Below are 21183 nucleotides of genomic sequence, written 5' to 3' on the forward strand. Positions count from 1 at the left end.
GAGAAATGGAGAGAGGAAGGGGAAGACAGAGAGGGGGAGAGAAAGACAGACACCTGCAGGCCTGCTTCACCACCTGTGAAGCGACTCCCCTGCAGGTGGGGAGCCAGGGGCTTGAGCCAGGATTCTTATGCCGGTCCTTATGCTTTGTGCCACCTGCACTTAACCCACTGTGCTACAGCCTGACTCCCTTAAAGAGATCTTCTTTACCACATTGAAAGGTTTTGGCCCCTTTGTCATATATATTAGGTGGTTGTATCTGTGTGGGCTCATTTCTGGGCTTTGGATTCTGCTCCATTGATCCAAGTGTTGTCCATTTTTATTTCAGTACCATGATGTTTTGATCCCTATTGCTTTGTAGTATAAACTGAAGTTGGGGAGTGTGATACGTCCATTTTTCCCCCTTTTTCTCAGAATTGCTTTGGTAATTTGTGCCCTTTCGTTGTACCACAAATTTTTTGAACAAGTTGTTCAATTTGCTTAAAAAGTTCCACTGGAATTTTGATAGAGAGTGCATTGAAATTGTAGATTGCTTTTGGTAGAATGGTCATTTTAATAGTGCTTATTCTTTCAATCCAGAAACAAGGAATGTGCTTCCACTTCTCTGTGTCCTTCTCTATTTCATTTAGCAATGTCCTGTATTTTTGGTTATAAAGATCCTCCTTCATATGACTCACCCCAGAGTATTTTAGCTTTTGGGGTTCAATTGTAAATGGCATTGAGTCTTTTACTTCCCTTTCCTCTGACTCCTTGTTTATATACGGAAATGCCACAGATTTATGTGTATTGGTTTTGTATCATGCTGCTCTACTGAATTATTTCCATAAAGTTTTTTGGTGGAGTCTTTGGGGTTCACTATGGATAATATTAAGTCATCAGAAAAAACTGATAGTCTGATTTCTTCTTTACCAATCTGTATTCCTTTGATATCTCTTTCTTGTCTGATAGCATTGGCAAAGACCTCAAGAACTATGTTGAGTAACAGTGGAGATAGTGGACAAACTTGTCTGGTTCCTGATTTTAGGGGGGAATGTTTTCAGCTTTTCCCCATTGAGAAAGGTATTAGCTGTGGATTTGTCATAAATGGTCTTCATTAAGTTGAGAGATGGCCCTTATATCCCCAGTTTCTGGAGGGTCTTTATCACAGATGGGTTTGGATATTGTCAAGTGCCGTTTTTTTTTTTTTTAATTTTTTATTATCTTTATTTATTTCTTTATTAGATAGCAACAGAAGTTGAAAGGAAGGGAGAGATAAAGAGGGGGAGTGACAGAGAGACAACTGAAGCACTACTTCACCAGTGGGAGACCAAGGGCTTGCACCTGGGTACTTGCTCACTGTAATGTGTGTGCTTAAACAGGTGTGCCACAACCCAGCTTCCATCAAATGTCTTTCCAGCATCAATTGATATGACTGTGATTTTTATCTTTCTGTTAATATGGTGTATTGCATCGCTTGATTTTTCAGACATTGAACCACTCTGTTTCCCAGGAATGAATCCCATTTGGTGAATTATTCTCTTGATATGTTGTTGAATTTGATTTGCCAAGATCTTGTTCAGGATCTTTGCATCACTGTTCATCAGGGATATAGGTCTATAGTTTTCTTCTTTGGTGGAGTCCTTTCCTGCTTTGTGGATCAAAATGATGTTCTTTTTATAGAATGTGTTTGGTAGTATTTGCCCTTCTGCAATATTTCTGGAACAGCTTGAAGTGTTAGTTCTTTAAATTTCTTACAGAATTCACTAGTGAAGCCAAATGGACCTGGGCTTATATTCTTGGGAAAATTCTTGATTATTGATACAATTTATTTATTTTTTAATTAAAAAAAATTTTCCCTTTTATTGCCCTTGTTGTTTATCATTGTTGTTGTGATTATTGTTGTTGTTATTGATGTCATTGTTGTTGGATAGGACAGAGAGAAATGGAGAGAGGAGGGGAAGACAGAGAGAGGGGGGAGAGAAAGAATAGACAGATGCAAACCTGCTTTACCACTTGTGAAGCAGCTCCCCTGCAGGTAGAGAGCCAGGGGCTCAAACTGGGATCTTTATGCTGATCCTTGTGCTTCGTGCCACGTGCGCTTAACCCACTGCGCTACTGCCTGACTCCCATTGATATAATTTCTAAACTAGTGATAGACTTGTTTAAGCTATCTTCTTTCTCTTATGTTAGGATTGCTAGGTGGTATTATTCTAGAAATGTATCCATCTCTTCTAGGTTGTTCAATTTATTTCCATAGAGATGTTCATATGCACACATAATTCTCTATATCTCCCCATCTTCAGTTGTAATTCCATCTCTTTTTTCTGATTGTTTTTATCATAGCTTTCTCTCCTCTTCTTTTTGTGAGTCTAGCCAGTGGGTTATCTAGTCTATCTTTTCAGATAATCAGCTCTTGCCTTCACTAATCATTTGGATCATATTTCTGTATGCTATTTCACTAATTTCTGCTCTGATTTCGACTACATCCTTCCTCCTGTTGATTTTTAGGTCTTTTTGTTGCTTCTTTCCTAGTTATCTCACTTGTGATGTTAAGTAGCTTACTTGAGATTGTCACTGATTGTTAATATGGGCCGGTATTGCTATGAACTTCCCTCTTAGAACAGCTTTTGATGCATCCTCAGGATCTGTTAGTTGGTATCTTGATTTTTGTTCTTCTCCAAGTAATTTTCAGTTTCTCTTTTAATTTCTTCAATGACCTAGGTATTATTTAGAAATGTATTGTCCAGTCTCCATTGCCTGGGTATATTTCTTTGTTTCTTTTTATTTCTAATCTTACTCCCTCTATTCAGAAAAAATTTGTTATTTAAATGTTCACATATTTATTAAGACTTTCTTTGTGACCCAATACATACTTGATCCTTGAGAATGGGGTTGGGTGGTAGCACAGCGGGTTAAGCGCATGTGGCACAAGGTTCAGGGACTGGCATAAGGGTTCTGGTTTGAGCCCCCGGCTCCCCACCTGCAGGGGAGTCACTTCACAGGCAGTGAAGCAGGTCTGCAGGTGTCTGTCTTTCTCTCCTCCTCTCTCCATTTCTCTCTGTCCTATCTAACAATGACAACATTGATAACAACAACATTAATAACTACAACAACAATGAAAAACAACAAGGGAAACAAAAGGGAAAGTAAATAAAATAAATAAATATAAAAAATTAAAAGAAAGAAAGAATATGTATTCTTCTGGGGGGGTCATGAAAGGTTCTGAATATATTTGTTATGCTCATCTTATCTATGACTTGATTTCAGGCTTCTATTTCCTTGTTGATCTTTTGCCATAATGATCTGTCTCTTGCTGTGAGTAGTGCATTGAGATCTCCAACTAATGTTGTGCTGCTGTCAATGTCTCCTTTGAGGTCAGTAAGTACTTTTTTTATATATTTGGGTGCACACATATTGGTAGCATATATATTGATTATGGTTATGTCTTCCTGTTGGATTAATCCTCTGACCAATATGTACTGTCCATATCTGTCACTTTTAAAATTCTTTTGCATGAAAGTCTAATTTATTTTCTATTAGAATACCTGTTCCTGCCCTTTTGTTTGTGTTATTGATTTAGAATACCTTGTTACAGACTGTCACATAGAGCTTCTGTTTGTATTTCTTTTGTATGTGTGTTTCCTGGAGACACAGAATAGAGCAGTCTTGCTTTTTACCCATTCAGTCACTCTGAACCTTTGAGTGGTGAATTTACATCACTCATATTTAGCTGATCATTGATAAATGTGGTTTGCTTAGAGCCATTATGGTTTTTTTTTTTTTTTGAGGTTGCTTTATACACTTGTTGAATTTTTTCCTGTTTCTGTGTGTTGTTTTATGTGACTTTCTCTAATGCCCTTACCTATTGTATATATGTTTCTTATTTGTATTAATGCTGTATTTGTGTGGTTACCCTGAATATTGTGTCTAACTTACAATATGTACAAGAGTCCTTTTCAAGTTGACATTGGTTCACCAACATTCTACTATGCTCCTCTGACTATTTGGCTCTCCCCTTTTCTGTGTCTGATTTTCCCTGTTGTTGTGCTTCTGGTTCTATTATAATATTATCTCATTGAAAGTTGGAAATCTTTTGCTTCTTCTTTTCCTGTGGGTCTCCTCTCAGAAATTCTTCAAAGCAGGGTTGGTAGTAGCAAATTCATTCAGTTTCTGAATGTTTAAAAAGATCTTTTTTCTCTCTCTCATATCTGAAGGATGATTTAGTAGGATGCAAAATCTTTGACTGACAATTCTTATATTTCAGTGCTTTCAATAAACCATCCACTCCCTCCTTGCCTATAGGGTTTGTGATGAGAAGTGTGAGGAAAGCCTGACGGTTGGCCTTTGCATGTCAATTTCTTCCTCTCCTTGGAAGCTTGAAATATTTTTTCCTTGTCCCTGGCTTTGGATAGTTTTACAATAATGTCAACTGGTGTGTGTCATTTTGGATTCAAAAATTTATGTGTGCATTCACATTTTTGGAATTCTGTATTTTGAACATTGCTCAGGTATGGAAAATTCTCTGTTAAAATTGCTTTGAATATGTTCCCTACTCCTCTTGCTCTCTCTTCTTCCTCAGGGATCCCAATAACAGTGATGTTTGCCTTTTGATGGAGTCTGCTAGTCTGTTGAGAAGTACTATAGTTTTACTAAACCTTTCCTCTCCAAGAAGTTTTAACTTTACAGAGCTGTATCTTCTAGTGTTGATATTCTCTTCTCCACCTGATTCAATCTACTTCCAAGGGCTCTTCCCTCAACCTGAACTGATTCAAACTGTCCTTTAAGCCCTGCAGTTCTGTTTGGAGTTTTTTCTTCTTTTTTTTTTTTTCCCTGTACTTTGTAATTCTTTCATAAAATAATCACTGGGTTCTTGAATCTTAAATTCAGTTTCTTGAATTGATTTCATAGTGAGTTTTCTGAACTCTGTCTCTGCCATTTTTTCTAGATTTGTGTCTGTCTGGTCATTTGGGTTTTCTGTCATTGCTGTATGTGTATTTCTGTTTTCTCGTTATTGTGGCTTTCATTGTAGTGCCAGCAGGAGGCACTATGATTCCGGTGTTCAATTTCCTTGTTTATATCTCCTGATGGGGAGGGGAGATTTTATCCTGAGTCACCTTCCCAGGTCAGAGTCCCTGATGTCAATGAGGAATCCAGCCTCTGTGGGGCAACAGCAATGGAGACTTGAGAAGTCATAGTTGTAAACTGGTGAGTTTTCAGGTATTGTTTTCTTCATTGTCAGAGTTCTTTGTGGTTTAAGGTCAGACCCAGAAGTAGGGCAGCTCAGCCACCAATCCCCCAATTTGGTGCCAGCCACCCCCAAAACACTGATTGTAGTCCTAGCAATGGCTTCCCATTTCTGTCCACAGGAGGAGACACGTGTCTGTACTCGCCTGTGGCTTAGGTGATTGTCTTTGACCCGAAAGTGGTGAGCCTCAGTTGCTGCCCTCTCAGTCTGGTCCCAGCCATCCCTGCGTCCAGCCTTTCAGTCCCAGGAATCTCTCCCTCACCCCTTTTCTGTCCATGAGCCACAGGTGTCTGTACTCACCCCGGCTTTTTGAGTTTGCTTGTTGTATTCTGTTGAGTTCCCAGGTAATGTTTCTGTGATTTCCCTACTTGATCAGGGAGAGGGACATGGGACTGGTGCTACTCCAGAGTCCTGCCTCCAGGCCTCTGGACTTCGGTTTCTCTAGTGGTGTGATGTGCGAGGTTTATCTACAGAACAGGTCCTTGGGAGTCACGACTTTTCCTGCTGTGTGGCTGCTCTCAGAACATGCCTGCCTGCTTTACTTTGTTTCTTGCTGTCCCCGCCTTTCAATTTTTTCACTTTGGGTGGGGTGAAACCAAAGCAGGTTTTTCATGCCATGATGGCCTGGAAGGATGGAGAAGCTGATTGTTTACCTTGATCTGACTTTCCCAGCCAGGGCAATGGAGAACCTTTTCCAACTGACGAGTTTCTTCCTAATATTGAGCAATGTCATGTCTGCTTAATCAATGGGGCAAAGCTGGCGATAGGGAGCTGACTGCTTCTTCTCTTTCTCTTTCACCTGCAGTCCTTTCTTGGTGGAAAGAACCCAGCAAGACTAAAGGTATCACACAAACTTGGGGGAGGGAGGCAGGGTTGGAGAGAGATTTAACAGAAGTACTTAAACTGTGTCTGAGCCTTTGCAGGAATGATAGTGGTGAGTGTCGGGAAGCAGTAGGACCTGAGTGGGGACAGGACTTTGGGATGGGAGCTGTGTGAAACTACACCCCTGTAATTTCATAATATTGTAAACCACTACCCCATCAGCAGGGAGTTCCTTTAAAAGATAGAGAGAAAAAAAAAAGATGAGAGGATATTTTATAGATCAGGCTACATACATATGGGGCCAGGTGGTAACACACCTGGTGAAGTGCTCCCATCAAAGTGCACAAGGACCAGGTTCAAGCCCCCGGTCCCCACCTGCAGGGGGAAGCTTCACAAGCAGTTAATCTGGGCTTCAGATGTCTCTCTGTCTCTCTCCCTCTCTATATTCCCCTCCTGATTTTCTCTCTGTCTCTATCCAATAAATAAATAAAACAAAATAACAAATACAAAGTTAAAAAATGTAAAAATATGTGACTTCCATTTAGTTGGCTTTTTCTCAGTTGCTCCTTCTCTCATTTTGGGGGGTCAAAACCAGGAGCCACGTTGGCAGCTTCACTACTACAAGGCCCACTGAGCCTTGGCTTATGAGCAGATGTATCCTGCTAATGTCAGTTGTGTGAACTTGAGAAGATGCCTCTCACTGGATTTTTTTTTTTCTTTTTTTTTACCAGAGCCCTGCTCAGCTCTGGCTTACAGTGGTACGGGGGATTTAACCTGGGACTTTGGAGCCTCAGGCATGAGAGTCTCTTTGTATAACCATTATGTTATCTACCCCTACCCACTTGATTTTTAAAATTCTCTTTAGTTATTTATTTATTGGAAAGAGACAGCCAGAAATTGAAAGAAGGGGGAGATAGATAAAGAGAGCGAGAGGGACTTAAAGCACTAATCTACCACTTTTGAAGCTTCCCCTCTGCAGGTGGGGGTTGGGGGCTTGAACCTGGGTCCTTGTGTCCTGTAACATGTGCTCTCAACCAGGTGTGCCACCATCCAGGCCCCACTCATACTTGAGTCTTGGGAAGAACTGTCTCCTTGATGACCAAGTCCTGGAGACCCTCAGGCCACAGGAAGTCCCGGTGCACAGAGACAGTCTGTGTGGTGTGGTCCTCAGCATGCCAGTCAGCCTCACAGGGGATCCCCGGCCCTTCCTCAGAGAGGGTTGTGCTGGTAGGTAGCTGTCTGATGGCCGATTTTAAGGAGAAACAGAGTCTGAAGCCTCTCATCTTCCTGTCTCGATACTGTTAACATCTAAGGTGATGGCATCACCTACTGAATGGCCTCTGTACACTGTGGCCCCCGTCACAAATGCCAGGGAGCCTGACAGGGTCATCTCCTCTGGACCTGCATTCAGACTTCAAGGAAGCTGGGCAGAAAGGACAAGAGTGGGAAGATGCATTCTCCCCCCGTTATTGCTACAAACAATTATACTGTCACAATTGATTAATAATGCTTTGGCAGTGCCTGGTGAGAATGGAGAGTCAGAAGCACCCCTCTCCCTTACACAGGGGCATATTTGAAAGTTACATTATGAAAATGGGGAAGGTGGGTCAACATAGACGGACAAAAGAAGTCATGTTATGACTTGCCCCTCATAAAAACAATACAGAGATTGAGGCCTCCCAGGTACAAGTTGACATACTGAAACAAAGAAAGATTAATAGTTAAACTGTACCAGACCTAGATGAGCAGTGGTCCACGACTAGGCAAAGATCCGTATGCCCCCATAGAAGATTAATGGTAGAGATAGCCCTCAGCAAAAGTCTAAAACAATTCTGGGTATGACCTCCCCTGAGAACAGGGCGATACTAAGCATTGTACCATTCTTTACAGAAATAGGGGAGTGACATATGGCTTGCCAAAGCCACAAGACTATGATGCTTATTGCTACTTCCTTATGAGCTGGTTGTCTAGACAACCTGAATGTAACCTGAAAAAAGTATAAAAGCTAATGCAGTTTCACTATTAAAATGAGTCCAGATTCACCCTCCAATAGAGTGTGGTGTCTATCTGTTCTCCCTCGCCGACTCCTGACCCACCTGGGAGGTTGCCTTCGAGACCCCAGACCCTCCTGCTGCTCATCCACTGTGGTGGTCCCAGGCAGCACACTGCAAAAAATGAGGCCCAAAGGCCCATGATATCTTAGGAGTATGAATTTTGCACAGCCCTCCCTGCCTTGCTTAGCAAACAGGAATCCAGCAACACCACAGAGGTGCTGCTCGCGAGCAAGCCCTCAGAGCAGCTGGAGGCCTGCAGCGCTGCCTTCCCAGGCTGGGCCTGGAGTCTCCGGGCAAGGGCTCTGTATTCTGCTCTCCACTGAAGCCTCATGAGTCCCTTCAGAACACACGCACAGGAAAGCAGTTTTGAGCTCTGACTCCTAGGATTCACCTAGTAATAGTTGCAATGGTCAATATCTTACAGTTTCAAGTTCTCCTTCCCGCAAGTTAGCTAGGACCTGGCAATTTTTATTTTATTTATTTATTTTTATTTTTCATTTTTAATTTTTTTTAACTTTTTTTTTCTTTTTAAATATTTATTTATTTCCTTTTTGTTGCCCTTGTTTTTATTATTGTTGTAGTTATTGTTGTTGATGTCGTCGTTGTTGGATAGGACAGAGAGAAATGGAGAGAGGAGGGGAAGACAGAGAGGGGGAGAGAAAGACAGACACCTGCAGACCTGCTTCACAGCCTGGGAAGCGACTCCCCTGCAGGTGGGGAGCCGGGGGGCTTGAACCGGGATCCTTGGCCGGTTCCTGAGCTTTGCACCACGTGTGCTTAACCCGCTGCGCTACCGCCTGACTCCCTTATTTATTTATTTTTAAAAATATTTTTTTACTTTAATTATGATGGGGTAGACACAGAGAGAAACTGAGAGGGAAGGGAGATAGAGAGGAGAGAGGGAGAGAGACAGAGAGACACCGGCAGCCCCGCTTCACCGCTTATGAAAACTTTCCCTGCAGCTGGGGAGCAGGGGCTTGAACCTGGGTCCCTATACCCTGTGATGTAAGCATTGAACCAGGTGTGCCACCACCTGGCCCCGGACCCGGTAATTTTTATACTACCGCATCCAGGTGGCAATGAGAAAGGAAAGTCGGCTGGGACTTGGGGACTCTGCTCCATTGCTTGTCCTGTAGTCTCGTGTCTCTGAAGAAATGAAGCCACATTGCTGAGTGACTCCATCCCCGTGCAAACGTAGCAGTGGATTTCCACAACGTGGCGGCAAAGCCGACTGCCTCTGGGGTATATCTGGGGGCCACCTTGGTCCCTGAGGCTCCTTGTTGACCTGACTGTTGTCTGAACATTGACTGAGGGCCGGATCCACCTCTCTCTCTCTTTCCGTGAGGTGAGCAGCACTGGCCTGTTTCCTCAGGGCTGCGTGCTGGGCTGACTGAGGAAAGAGTCTGTGGGCTGCGTGCTGGGACAGAGGCGGCGCCCGCTCACAGCACTCACGGTGTCCGTGCTGCCGGACAGCCCTGCCCCGCACCACCGACCCTCCTGCTCTCCGGCCTGCTGTCTCTAGGGCAAAGGCCAGTCTCTCCATCAGCTAGCTGCTCATCTGCGTGAAGAGCAGCGGCTGGGGCTGCCGGGGCAGGGCCGCGTGAGTCTCTGGGCTTTGTTCCCTTCCGGTGGCTCTTTGAACAACTCATCTCTCAGAACAAGATCCTGTCAGGATCAGAGAGAAACGTAGACAAGATCAAACACACAGCGGCTGTTAAGGGACAGCGATTCTTTGGGGGCCAGGCAGCCATGCACCTGGTTAGGCATACCTATCGCTACGTTCAGGGACCTGGGTTCAAGCCCCTGCTCCCCACCTGCAGGGAGCATGGTTCATGAGCGGTGAAGCAGGGCTGCAGATGTCTGTGTTTCTCCACCCTTCTCTCCCTTCCCTTTCAGTTTCTCTCTGTCTTGTCAAATAATAATAGAAATTTTAAAAAATGGCCACAAGGAGCAGTGGATTCTTAGTGTCAGCACCAAGGCTCAGCAATAACCCTGGTGGAGAAAGCAAAAAGAAATAGTCAATCCTTTCTCTCCCCCTTTTTCTTTTTGAGGGAACCAGAGACTTGGACACAAGGTTAGTAGCTTCTATTTACAGATTCATTTCTAAACTTGGATTAATTAAGTAATAGTTTATTATGGCTTCACTCAAACTTCTCCAACTATTGAGTTGGACTCCCTCACTTTTATTCAAGTTAAATATAATATCAAGAACATTTACCGGTGCAAACTTTTGAATTCTCTGTGGCACATAGAATGATCTGTATAGCTCAGGGGTCATATTGCATTCTACTCTTTCCTGATAAAGCATGAGGGACACCCACAGAGCAGGGGCAGGGCAGCAGAATAACACACTTGGCCAAGAGCTGCTCTGCCCTGTGTGCTGTCCAGTTTCAGACCTAGCCCACATCACACTGCAGGAGCTAGTGCTGTGGTCTCTTTCACTTTCTCTCTGGAGAGAGAGAGAGAGAGAAAGAGACAGAGAGGGAAAGAGAGACAGAGACAGAGAGGGAAAGAGAGAGAGAGAGGAAGAGACAGAGAGATAAAGAGAGACAGAGTCAGAGAGGGAAAGAGAGAATGAGAGAGAGACAGAGAGAGAGTGACAGAGAGAAAGAGACAGAGAGAGAAAGAGACAGAGAGACAGAGAGGGAAAGAGAGAGAGAATGAGAGAGACAGAGATAGAGAAAAAGAGACAGAGAGAGATAGCTCTGTGCTACCCCTTGTAACACAGGGACTTGAATCCAAGTCTTGGCACATGGGGATATGTGCCTTCTACTAGGTGAGAACCCATCACCCAGCTCCTAGGTTTTCTGAGATATTTTAGGACAGATATTATTTTCCCCGAGGTTATAAAAGTTTATTTCCTCTCCCCCCCATATATCCATATATATATTACATATACATATAGGTGTGTGTGTGATCTCTAGATAATTTGAAATGTTTTTTCAGTATGGTTACATATTACATCTAGATTTCTTTTATTATTATCTTTATTTATTGGATAGAGACAGCCAGACATTGAGAGGAAGGAGGAGACAGAGAGGGAGAGACAGAGAGACCCCTGCAGCCCTGCTTCACTGCTCCTGAAGCTCCCCCTGCAGGCGGGGGCAGGGGGCTCAAACCTGGATCCCTGCGCAGTGTAGCACATACACTCAACCAGGTGCGCCATGACCCGGCCCCCTTCTAGATTTCTTTTGCTAAGTGATTATGTCATTTTTTTAGTGAGTGGGCCAGCAAGTGGCATCACAGGTGCAGTGCCAGACTTGAATGCGTGAGGCGCTTATTCCAATACCTGGCCTCTTGTATGCCAGCCTAAGGCTCCAGTCCACTCTCTTGTTAACAAATGAATGGCATTCTTCAAAAATGATTCTCTTAGGGAGTCCGGCAGTAGCGCAGCGGGTTAAGCACAGGTGGCACAAAGCACAAGGACCGGCGTAAGGATCCCAGTTCAAGCCCCCCGGCTCCCCACCTGCAGGGGAGTCGCTTCACAGATCTGATGAAGCAGGTCTGCAGGTGTCTATCTTTCTCTCCCCCTCTCTGTCTTCCCCTCCTCTCTCCATTTCCCTTTGTCCTATCCAACAACAATGACATCAATAACAACAACAATAATAACTGCAACAATAAAACAATAAGGACAACAAAAGGGAATAAAATAAATAAATGTTTTTAAAAAATGATTCTGTTAATTAGTCAGTATCACTTCTGGTATTGGCGGGCTCTACTGCCATGAGTGTTACAAATCCACAAGGCACCAGAGACTGGACGTGACTTTCTCTTTCTCTTATATGCTTCTCATCTGGGAGGCATTTTCCTCCCAGGGAACTTTGTCAACATCTGGACTCATTTTTGGGGGGTTTCACCCCAAGGGAAATGCTACTTGCATTTAGTGGCGAGGGTTGCCGTGCTGCTAAACAGTTTAAAACACTCATGGCAGACCCTCCCTCCCCCCCCCCCCCACAAAGAATTTCCCGCCTGAAGTGTTGATGTTGCTGAGGTTGAGAAATCTTAGCAGACTCATCATGGGGTACAAGTCTGAAAAGGCTGCAGCCTATATAGAGAAGGCTCGTGAACTTTTCGTTTAAAAATAAATCCGTGTTTAGAATTATTCCCACTTCCAGCAACATCTCGTCTTTCGGTAAAGTTACTTGAAGAGGTGAATTAGCCATGTGCTAAGTTGCTCAGTTTGACTGGATTTCTCCTGTGTCGACAGGTGACCGGCATGCAATTACTATCAGTTTCTTTGTTTGCCCTCTCTCTGGTCAAAAGAAAACAAAACCAAATGGCTGCTGGTTAAGTTCACCAAAGGTTGTTCACATCTGACTTCACCCTCGTTATTTCATGTCTCTGAGGGAGTGAGGAAAGATCTCTGTAACCTTTTCTCACTGTCATCTCTATGAGATATTTCTCATTCCCACCAACTCCGAGCCAGCTTGTCCAAATCTCTGGACAATGTATGCCCTGGTCCTGTGTTCTCCTAAAGGTGCTGCTTTTGATTAGGTCAGTGGGACCCACGTTCTTAAAATGATTTTCTCTCCCCGGTCTGAGAATCAGCCCATTGATAATGCTGACTTCGGTTCCTGACTGGTGTAGACCGAGCAAAGCTACAAGTTTACAAGCCATTCACTTGGCATCTGGTTCAAGATTTATTTATCTGGTCATGAAGAGAAGAGAGAACTAGAACATTACTCAGGAACAAGGGATGTCAGGATTAAACTTGGCTCTCCTACTCGAGAGTCTGCCGCATCAGCACTGCCCACTCCACAGGCCACTGTGACTTGTGATTTTATCAGCTGAGCCAGATGAACCCAGATGAACCCAAGGATGAGTAGGGTGTGGGGATTAGCCCCACACAGTGGCCTCTGCACACCCCCAGAGAGAGCTGTGTTCCCCCGGGGCAAGTTGTCCTAAAGCTGCTTCTTGCTCAGCCAAGAATCTAAGCTGTGGTGCAATCAGATGCTGGGTGGCAGGGAGGGCAGAGGTACCAGAGCAGGTCTTCAAATGACGATTCATAATGACCCTGGTCTCTGGGAGGTTGTAAGTCGTTTGGGATTAATCACAGGAGTTGGACCAATAGGGGTGCGGGCTACCTATTTCTGTGACAACTAATGATAGTTTTCTTTCATGTCACAGTGGGTTTGAACATCAAGTAGCATCAAGCTTGGTTGTCTTCAACAAACAATGTAGCGGAGCCTGTCGAATAAGGTGGCCTGGCTTGGACCTGTCTGATGCCAAGCAGAGAGCCGTGAATCACACAGCGCCTCTCAGTCAGGTGCCTTTCTGATGCTCAGCTGAACTTGGCATGGTTGATGGAGACATGGCTTGTTAGCATCTAGGGTCACTCAGCCCCAATGACAAGATGTCTGAGAACAGTGGTAAAAGGCTTAGCTTTCCAAATTGCATCATCCAAAGGAAGATATTTTTATATGTGTATTTTGCAGTCAGAAAAAGAAAATAAATGTTTTTGTTTTCTTATTATTGGCTAGACACAGAGAGGAATTGAGAGGGGAGGGGGACACAGAGACAGAGAGACACCTACGGCCCTGTTTCACCACTCATGAAGCTTTTCCCCTGCAGGTGGGGACCAGGGACTTGAACCTGCAACCTTGTACACTGCAATGTGTGTGCTTTACCAAGTGCGTCACTGCCTGGCCTCAGAAAATAAATGTCTTATCTTAAAATCCTTATTATTATTATTTTTCACCACAGCACTGCTTAGCTCTGGTTTGTGGTGGTGCAAGGATTGAAGCTGGGGCTTTGGAGCCTCAGGCATGAGAGTCTGTTTGCATAACCACTATGCTACTTACCCCTGCCCAGCTACTCATCTTTTAACAAACTCACCAAAATAGTGTAGAAGCACATTTTGCAATGTTACCACAAAATAAAAAAAAAATGAAGATAAAGCAGTAATCTTCAACTTATAGAAGAAGTAATGATTTTTTTTGTCCTGCTCTTTCACCTGTTTGAGAGGAAATGTGGCCAGGAGCACCCCCGGTCACACCTTGCTACATGCTGCGGGCCACGTGAAATCTTTGGAACAGAAACAACACTGTCATTGGGTTTCTTTAAAGCACGTCTTACAGGGGCTGGGTGATAGAACACGGTGTTGGGTGCACATAATACAATGTGCAAGGATCCAGGTTCAAGTCCCCTGTCCCCACCCGCAGGAGGAAAGTTTTATGTGTTGAAGCAGGGTTGCAGGTATCTCTCTCTTTCTCCCTCTCTATCTCCTCCTTCCCTCTTGATTTCTGGCTGTGTCTATCCAATAAATAAATAAAGATAACTTTTAAAAAGTTAAATGTTTTCCAGGGCTATTAAAAAGTAAGCATTAGAGGGATTCAGCTTATTTAATGACTCTCTAAATACAGGGCCAGTGAGGTAGCATGGTGGTTGTACTAAAACTTGTAGGCCAGAGCCTTTGCAGACTCAGGGCTAACTCCCAAAACAACAATAAATTACATGTGAGCAGTGCGCTGGCAAAGAAACAAACACAATCTAAAAATAACTACTAACTCCTGGAGCCGCAAGGGCTAGCACGGCTTCCTTAGCAGAGACAACAGGGAGGAGAGGACTCTCCTGACCCCTGTCCAAATTCCTGTTTTTTTTTTTTTAATGGATAAATAGAATTTAATAATGAACAAAAGGATATAGGACAGTTCTATCTGTAAAATCAATATCAGTTTGTGTAAATATGCCTGCCTTCAACTGCTGTTATTTTTTTCTTGCTTATTATTATTTTTAATTTATTTTTAAAAAGGAAACACTGACATAACCATAGGATAAGAGGGGTACAACTCCACACAATTCCCACCACCAGAACTCCGTATCCCGTCCCCTCCTCTGAAAGCTTTCCTATTCTTTATCCCTCTGGGAGTATGAACCCAGGGTCATTGTGGGATGCAGAAGGTGGGAGGTCTGGCTTCTGTAATTGCTTCCCTGCTGGACATGGGCGTTGACAGGTGGATGCACACTCCCAGCCTGTCTCTCTCTTTCCCTAGTGGGGCAGGGCTCTGGGGAAGCAGAGTTCCAGGACATATTGGTGGGGTTGTCTGCCCAGGGAAGTCTGTTTTAATTCCTGTTTTATGTATTACCAGATATGAGCTCTTGGACAAAATTTTAATGTGTTCTTTTCTTACTTATAAAGTGTTAACAATAACACCATCCTTAAAGATTTGCACTAATGGCAAAGTACAGAGTCTGTAGGGACAGGGTAGATTGTATAATGGTTACACAAAGAGACTCTCCTGCCTGAGGCTCCAAAGTCTCAAGTTCAGTTCTCTGCACCACCATAAGCCAGAGCTGAGCAGGGCTCTAATAAAACATTAAATAAAACACACACACACACACACACACACACACACACACACACACACAGAGGTGCCCAACAACAGATGATTGGATGAGAAAACTGTGGAATACACAATGGAATACTATGCAGCTGTTAAGAATAATGGACCCACCTTCATTGGCCCATCTTGGATGAGACTTAAGAAACAAAAAAAGGCAGGTAAAGGGTGAAGCTTTAATCAATGTGTGAAACTGGAAAGGTCCTATGGACCCTAAAAGGGGCACCGGGCAGTCAGCTGGAAAGGAGTCGGGGAGTCCCATCACCCTTCCGTGGAGGAAGGTGTCAAACTGACAGAATTGTGGTGTGCTGGCACCGAGCATGGGGGAACAAGATACTGTGCTCCCATGACAACAAGCTTATCATCTGCCCCACAAATGCAATTTAGTAAAAATTAGCCAAAGGGGGGCTGGGTGGTGGTGCACCTGGTTGAGCGCACGTTACCATAGGCAAGGACCCAGGTTTGAGGCCCCCGGTCCCCACCTGCAGGGGAAAAGCTTTGTGAGTGGTAAAGCAGAGCTGCAGGTGTCTGTCTGTCTCTCTCCCTCTCTGTCACCTCCTTCCCTCTCAATTTCTGGCTGTCTCTATCCAGTAAATGAATAAAGATAATAACAAAGATACATTTAAAAAAATTAAGCAGGAGTCTAGCTCATAGAGAAGGTAAGCTGTTGCTTGCTGGGGTGGGCAGACCAGAAGAATGAAGATTCAATTATAAAATATATGACTTGTGGACATAATATTAGACACAAATGTGGGGAGAAGGAGACACCTCAACACTGCCCCACCACTCCTGACGCCTTCTTTCCCACTGTTCTTTCCTGTGGCGGCTGAGGAATCAGCCCTGGGCTCTGCACGTGGGAAGCAGGGACTCTGCCAGCCCAGCCATCTCCCTGCCACGCACTGGGCATCTGAAAGCTGCTAGGAGGACAGGTCCTCAGAGTGCTTATTGCAGAAGGGAGGGAGGGAGGGAGGGAGGGAGGAAAGAGAAAAGAAAAAAGGAATGAAAAAGACAAGGATTAAGGAAGAGAGAAAGAAAGAAAGCATAGAGGGAAAGAAATGGTAGCTATGTTTATCTGGTGATACATTACTTAACTTTATTGTGGGGATCGTTTTTAAGTGTACAAATATGAAATCACTGTGGCATATCCCTGAAAGCAGTGCTGCGTTTTAATTTGACTGACTGCAATGTTTATAATACACTAATGGAAAATGTGACGGCATACAAATAAAATAGTCATTATACAAAAATTCAAATACGATATTCTCATTCAGAGATTTATTTCTGGGAGTCATTAGTAATGAGTAAAAAATATTTCTAAGAGACAGAGTGAAAACTTGAAAAGCATATAAACAATTGGATGCATGGAATGGATACATTTCAATTTATTCTTACCCCAAAATACTATTCATTCGTTACAAAAATATTAGAAACATATATTAAGATAATGCAACGCTATTCACAGCACGTTTTAGTGGTCATAAAATCAAGGTTGTATTTATTAAAGCTTACTTATTCAATGTTTTATATTACTTTTTAAATGAAAGGACATGAGTTGGAGTGAGGTCAGAGAGAAATCCATCAACATTCTAAGTCTTTCTTTTTTTTTTTTTTTCCTAGCTGATGAGACCAGTGATTGCTTTTCTTTTTCTTTTTCTTTTCTATTTTTTTAAATGTCTATAATAGGGGCCTGGTGGTGGCACACTTGGTTGAGCACACAGCTTACAAAGCACAAGAACCCCGGTTTGAGCCCCAGGTCCCCACCTGCAGGGGGGGGGAGCTTCACAAGTGGTGCAGCAGGACTGCAGGTGTCTCTCTGTCTCTCTCCTTCTCCATCTCCATCTCCCCCTCCTCTCTGGATTTCTGTCTGTCTCTATCCAACAAATAGATGAAGATAATAAAAAATAAATACTTGAAAAAGTAAATGAAATTTTTATAATAGACTTTAAAATTTTTTTTCAATGAAATAAAGCTACAGTTTCAAGACACAATAAAATGTTTCTATGCTGTTCTAAGTTAAAAGATGGGCCGACGGCTTTAGCAGCAAGGAGAATGGTAATCTGGCCTACCTCAGCGCAGCGCCCGTTCGCTGGAGGAGGACTCGGCCAGGACTGATGTGTCTTTAGTCCAGAAGCTACCGTAGGAAGGGAGGTGGACGCAGGTGAGGATGCAGGTGAGGACGCAGGACTCAAACCCCACAGGGCTTCCTCTCTCACCAGCCATGGCCTCAGCCACCTCTCCAGGCCGCTGACTCAGATCCACATTCCTGTGTCTTGGCCTCCACCTTTTCCTGATGACTTCCAGGAGCTCATCAGGTGGCCTCTGTGTGTGGCCTCTGCAGCATGGGGCCAGGTGCTCACTCACCTACAATGTCGCTTAGGTAGCTGCACAGCCGGGACGGCTCCTGACATCAGTCTGGGAGCTGACTTTCCACAACTAGCCTAACAGCTAACTAGTGTAAAGGAATAACAGCAGCAGCAAAAATAGTTACCCAAGAGAGAAAGGAAGACAGGAAGAAAGGAAGAAAGAAAGAAGGAAAGAAAGAAAGGAAAGAAAGGAAGGGAAGAGAGAGGGAAAGAAAACAAAAGAGACTACAAAATTAAAGTACAAGAAAGAAAACCACCAGAGGCCAGGAGGTGGCACAGCTGGTTAAGCACAGACTTTACAGGGCACAAGGACCTGGGTTCAAGCCCCTGGTCCCCCATCTATGGGGGAAATCTTCATGAGTGGTGGAGCAGGGCTGCAGGTGTCGCTCTGTTTCTCTCTCTCTATCTCTCCCACTCCCTTCAATTGTTTTCTGTCTCTATCCAATAATGAATATAATTAAAAAAAAAAAAAAACGTCCAGAAAGGGAGAGAGAATGTTTCCAAGCCATCTATTCGATGCAAGGTTAACACACTGGAGTTTCCCTGTGAGACTTACTATTGGAATATGACCAGATATGGCTACAGTGCCAAAATGTGTATATACACATTAAAGGATTCTAATATTAAAGCGTCTTCAAAAGGTAAGTACTGGGAGTCGGGTGATAGCGCAGCGGGTTAAGTGCAGGTAGCGCAAAGCGCAAGGACGGGCTCAAAGACCCAGGTTCGAGCCCCCGGCTCCCCACCTGCTGGGGAGTCGCTTCACAGGCTGTGAAGCAGGTCTGCAGGTGTCTTTCTCTCCTCCTCTCTGTCTTCCCCTCCTCTCTCCATTTCTCTCTGTCCTATCTAACAACAACGACATCAATAACAACAATAACTACAACAATAAAACAACAAGGGCAACAAAAGGGAAAATAAATTAAAATTTAAAAACGTAAGTACTAAGCCTTTTCATATTTCATTCCCATGCACCTCCCGTGATGTGTGTAATGTGAGTATTTCGTCAGGACTCATAAACACATGTATTTCCCCATAGCCTGTGACAGCTCTCTCAGAGTGTGATTAGTCATCCCCCTGCCCCACCCCAGCAGTTCCTATTTTCAAGCTCCGGTCTCTCCACCCACCGCTGTGGCGGCCCTGCGACTAGGACCCTTTGCTTATTGCTGACAGTTGCTCCAGGGACTTTTCTTGTGGAGAAAGGTGCCATGGTGTGGAAGCATTTTTCTCACTCTGCTCTGACTTCTATGAACCTTATTGAGATCACAGACTGTTCCAAATAAAATAACTTTCTTCCTTCTCAGCTCAACTGACTGGCTTGTTTAGGGAAACAATATACAAACAAAAAGGACAAGCAAACAGAGGAGGCGGCACAGACAGAAGGGAGTCCTGGCTCCAGAGCCACTTGACGGGAGTGTTAAGGGGCCATTTGCTTAGAAGTGGGATGAGAGTTCTCAGCAGAATGCCTACTATTTTGAGTGATTCATTTTCACCTGACCTAAGGTGTTGATGATTTTATTTTATTATAATTGCTTATTTTCATATGAAGTGGCTCTGCATTGGTGATACTAATGGTTTGGGGATGGAATTCTGTTAAATTTCAAAGCCAACACAAGTCTTGGAATGCAGAGCACACAATTGAGATGAACTTTCCCCCCCATTCCTTTTCTTTCCATTTTCATTTGGTAGGACAGAGATTCAGCTTTGGGTAGAAATAGCAATCAATTCAAAATAATTAATTTCAGCTGACTGTTCCATTACACGTACACACACGTACACACAACTGTCACAGACACCAGGCCTAGGTGACATGATTCACAGCCTTCTGTGGGTGAAGCAGGCACCTCACGGGAGTCAGGTTTGATCACATGATCAGCTGCAGCCAGATATGTCACCAGCAAAAGGTCTTGAAATGACGGATGATTTCAGTGCCTTTGGGTGCTCCGGGACACGCTTTTGAGAGGCATTGGTTTCTAGGCAAGAGCTACGTGGAGCAGACATGGCGCCACCCCAGAGCTCTGCGCCAAACCTGAGTCACATGGGCCTGATGTAAGAACTGTCAAAGGTGCAGATCTCTGAGCAAGGTCCACAAGTGTCTGTTACAGTAAAGCAATGGATGGCATGTTCGTACTTGTTACAAATCATTGGAGTAGGAACAGGAGGTCAGCCTCCCAGGACATGTCTTCTCTAGCATCTGCTGGGCCAGTTCTCAGATCAACCAGTTTACTGACTGATCTCCAGCACTTCCTGAATGTTCACTTATCAAAATGGTCACATCCTTTTCACTTTTCATTTAAAAGATTTTTTAAATCTTTTATTTATTTATTTTCCTCCAGGGTTTAATGCTGGGGTTTGCTGCCTGCTGGCACTATGAATTCACTGCAACTGGTGTACTTTTTTTTTTCATTTTATTGGATAGGACAGAGAGAAATTGAGAGAAGAGGAGGAGATAGAAAGGGAGGGAGAGAGACACCTGCAGACCTGCTTCCTGCTTTACTGCTTGTGAAGTGTCCTCCCTGCAGGTGGGTATTGAGGGCTCAAACCCGGGTCCTTGGGCTTAGTACCTTGTGTGCTTAACAGGGTCTGCCACTACTTGGCCCCCTAAATTCTTTTTTTCTCTGTCATTACCTGGGATTCATTGCTCTTTCAGAGAAGAAGAGAGACAGAGGGAGAAAGAGAGAGAGAGAACCACACAGAAATATCTCCCGGTGCCTCAGGGATGAGGCTAGAAATGGGGCTACAAACAGGGGCTACAAACAGGGCCACTATCCAGACAACCATTTAAAAAATATTTATTTATTTATTTTCCTTTTTGTTGCCCTTGTTTTTTATGATTGTTGTAGTTGTTATTATTGTTGTTATTGATGTCGTCATTGTTGGATAGGACAGAGAGAAATGGAGAGAAGAGGGAAAGACAGAGAGGGGGAGAGAAAGACAGACACCTGCAGACCTGCTTCACTGCCTGTGAAACGACTCCCCTGCAGATGGGGAGCCGGGGGGCTCGAACCAGCATCCTTAGTCGGTCCTTGAGCTTTGCGCCACGTGCGCTTAACCTGCTGCACTACCGCCTGACTCCACTTCCAACCATTCTGCCCTGATGAATACACTATCAGCATTTTTAACAGCACAATAGTATTTCCCCAAATGTGTATCTCATAATTTCTTGAGTAGCCGTCTGTCAGTCATTCCTGTGTGGCATAAGTACTGGAAGCTATTTCAGCAAAGCAAAGGCCTCTGGGGAAGGGGACGAAGGGTTGGCTGGAGGGAAATTTAGGATCCTGCTGTATGAAGCCTGTGGGCATGAGAAACTGTATGCACATGCTGTCAACTGGATTGTAGCCATTAACCCACCCACCCCCAATAAAAATGAAAGAATACGATAAAGCAAA

The 21183-nt window shown here is 44.0% G+C and overlaps 1 protein-coding gene across 2 annotated transcripts in view; it reads right to left on the reverse strand.

Annotated features, from left to right (window-relative positions):
- The window catches only part of LIPM (lipase family member M), a 52661-nt gene extending 34929 nt beyond the window's left edge, over window positions 1–17732 (reverse strand). Inside the window, exon 1 of one of the 2 annotated variants that reach the window (XM_060185641.1) lies at window positions 17504–17732. The gene's annotated coding sequence lies outside the window, so the exon portion shown is untranslated. The remainder of the gene's footprint in view (window positions 1–17503) is intronic. The other variant, XM_007537781.2, reaches the window with a different exon arrangement.
- Between the last annotated feature and the right edge of the window lie 3451 nt (window positions 17733–21183).

Source organism: Erinaceus europaeus, chromosome 1 (assembly GCF_950295315.1).
Source record: "Erinaceus europaeus chromosome 1, mEriEur2.1, whole genome shotgun sequence".
Lineage (NCBI taxonomy): Eukaryota > Metazoa > Chordata > Mammalia > Eulipotyphla > Erinaceidae > Erinaceus > Erinaceus europaeus.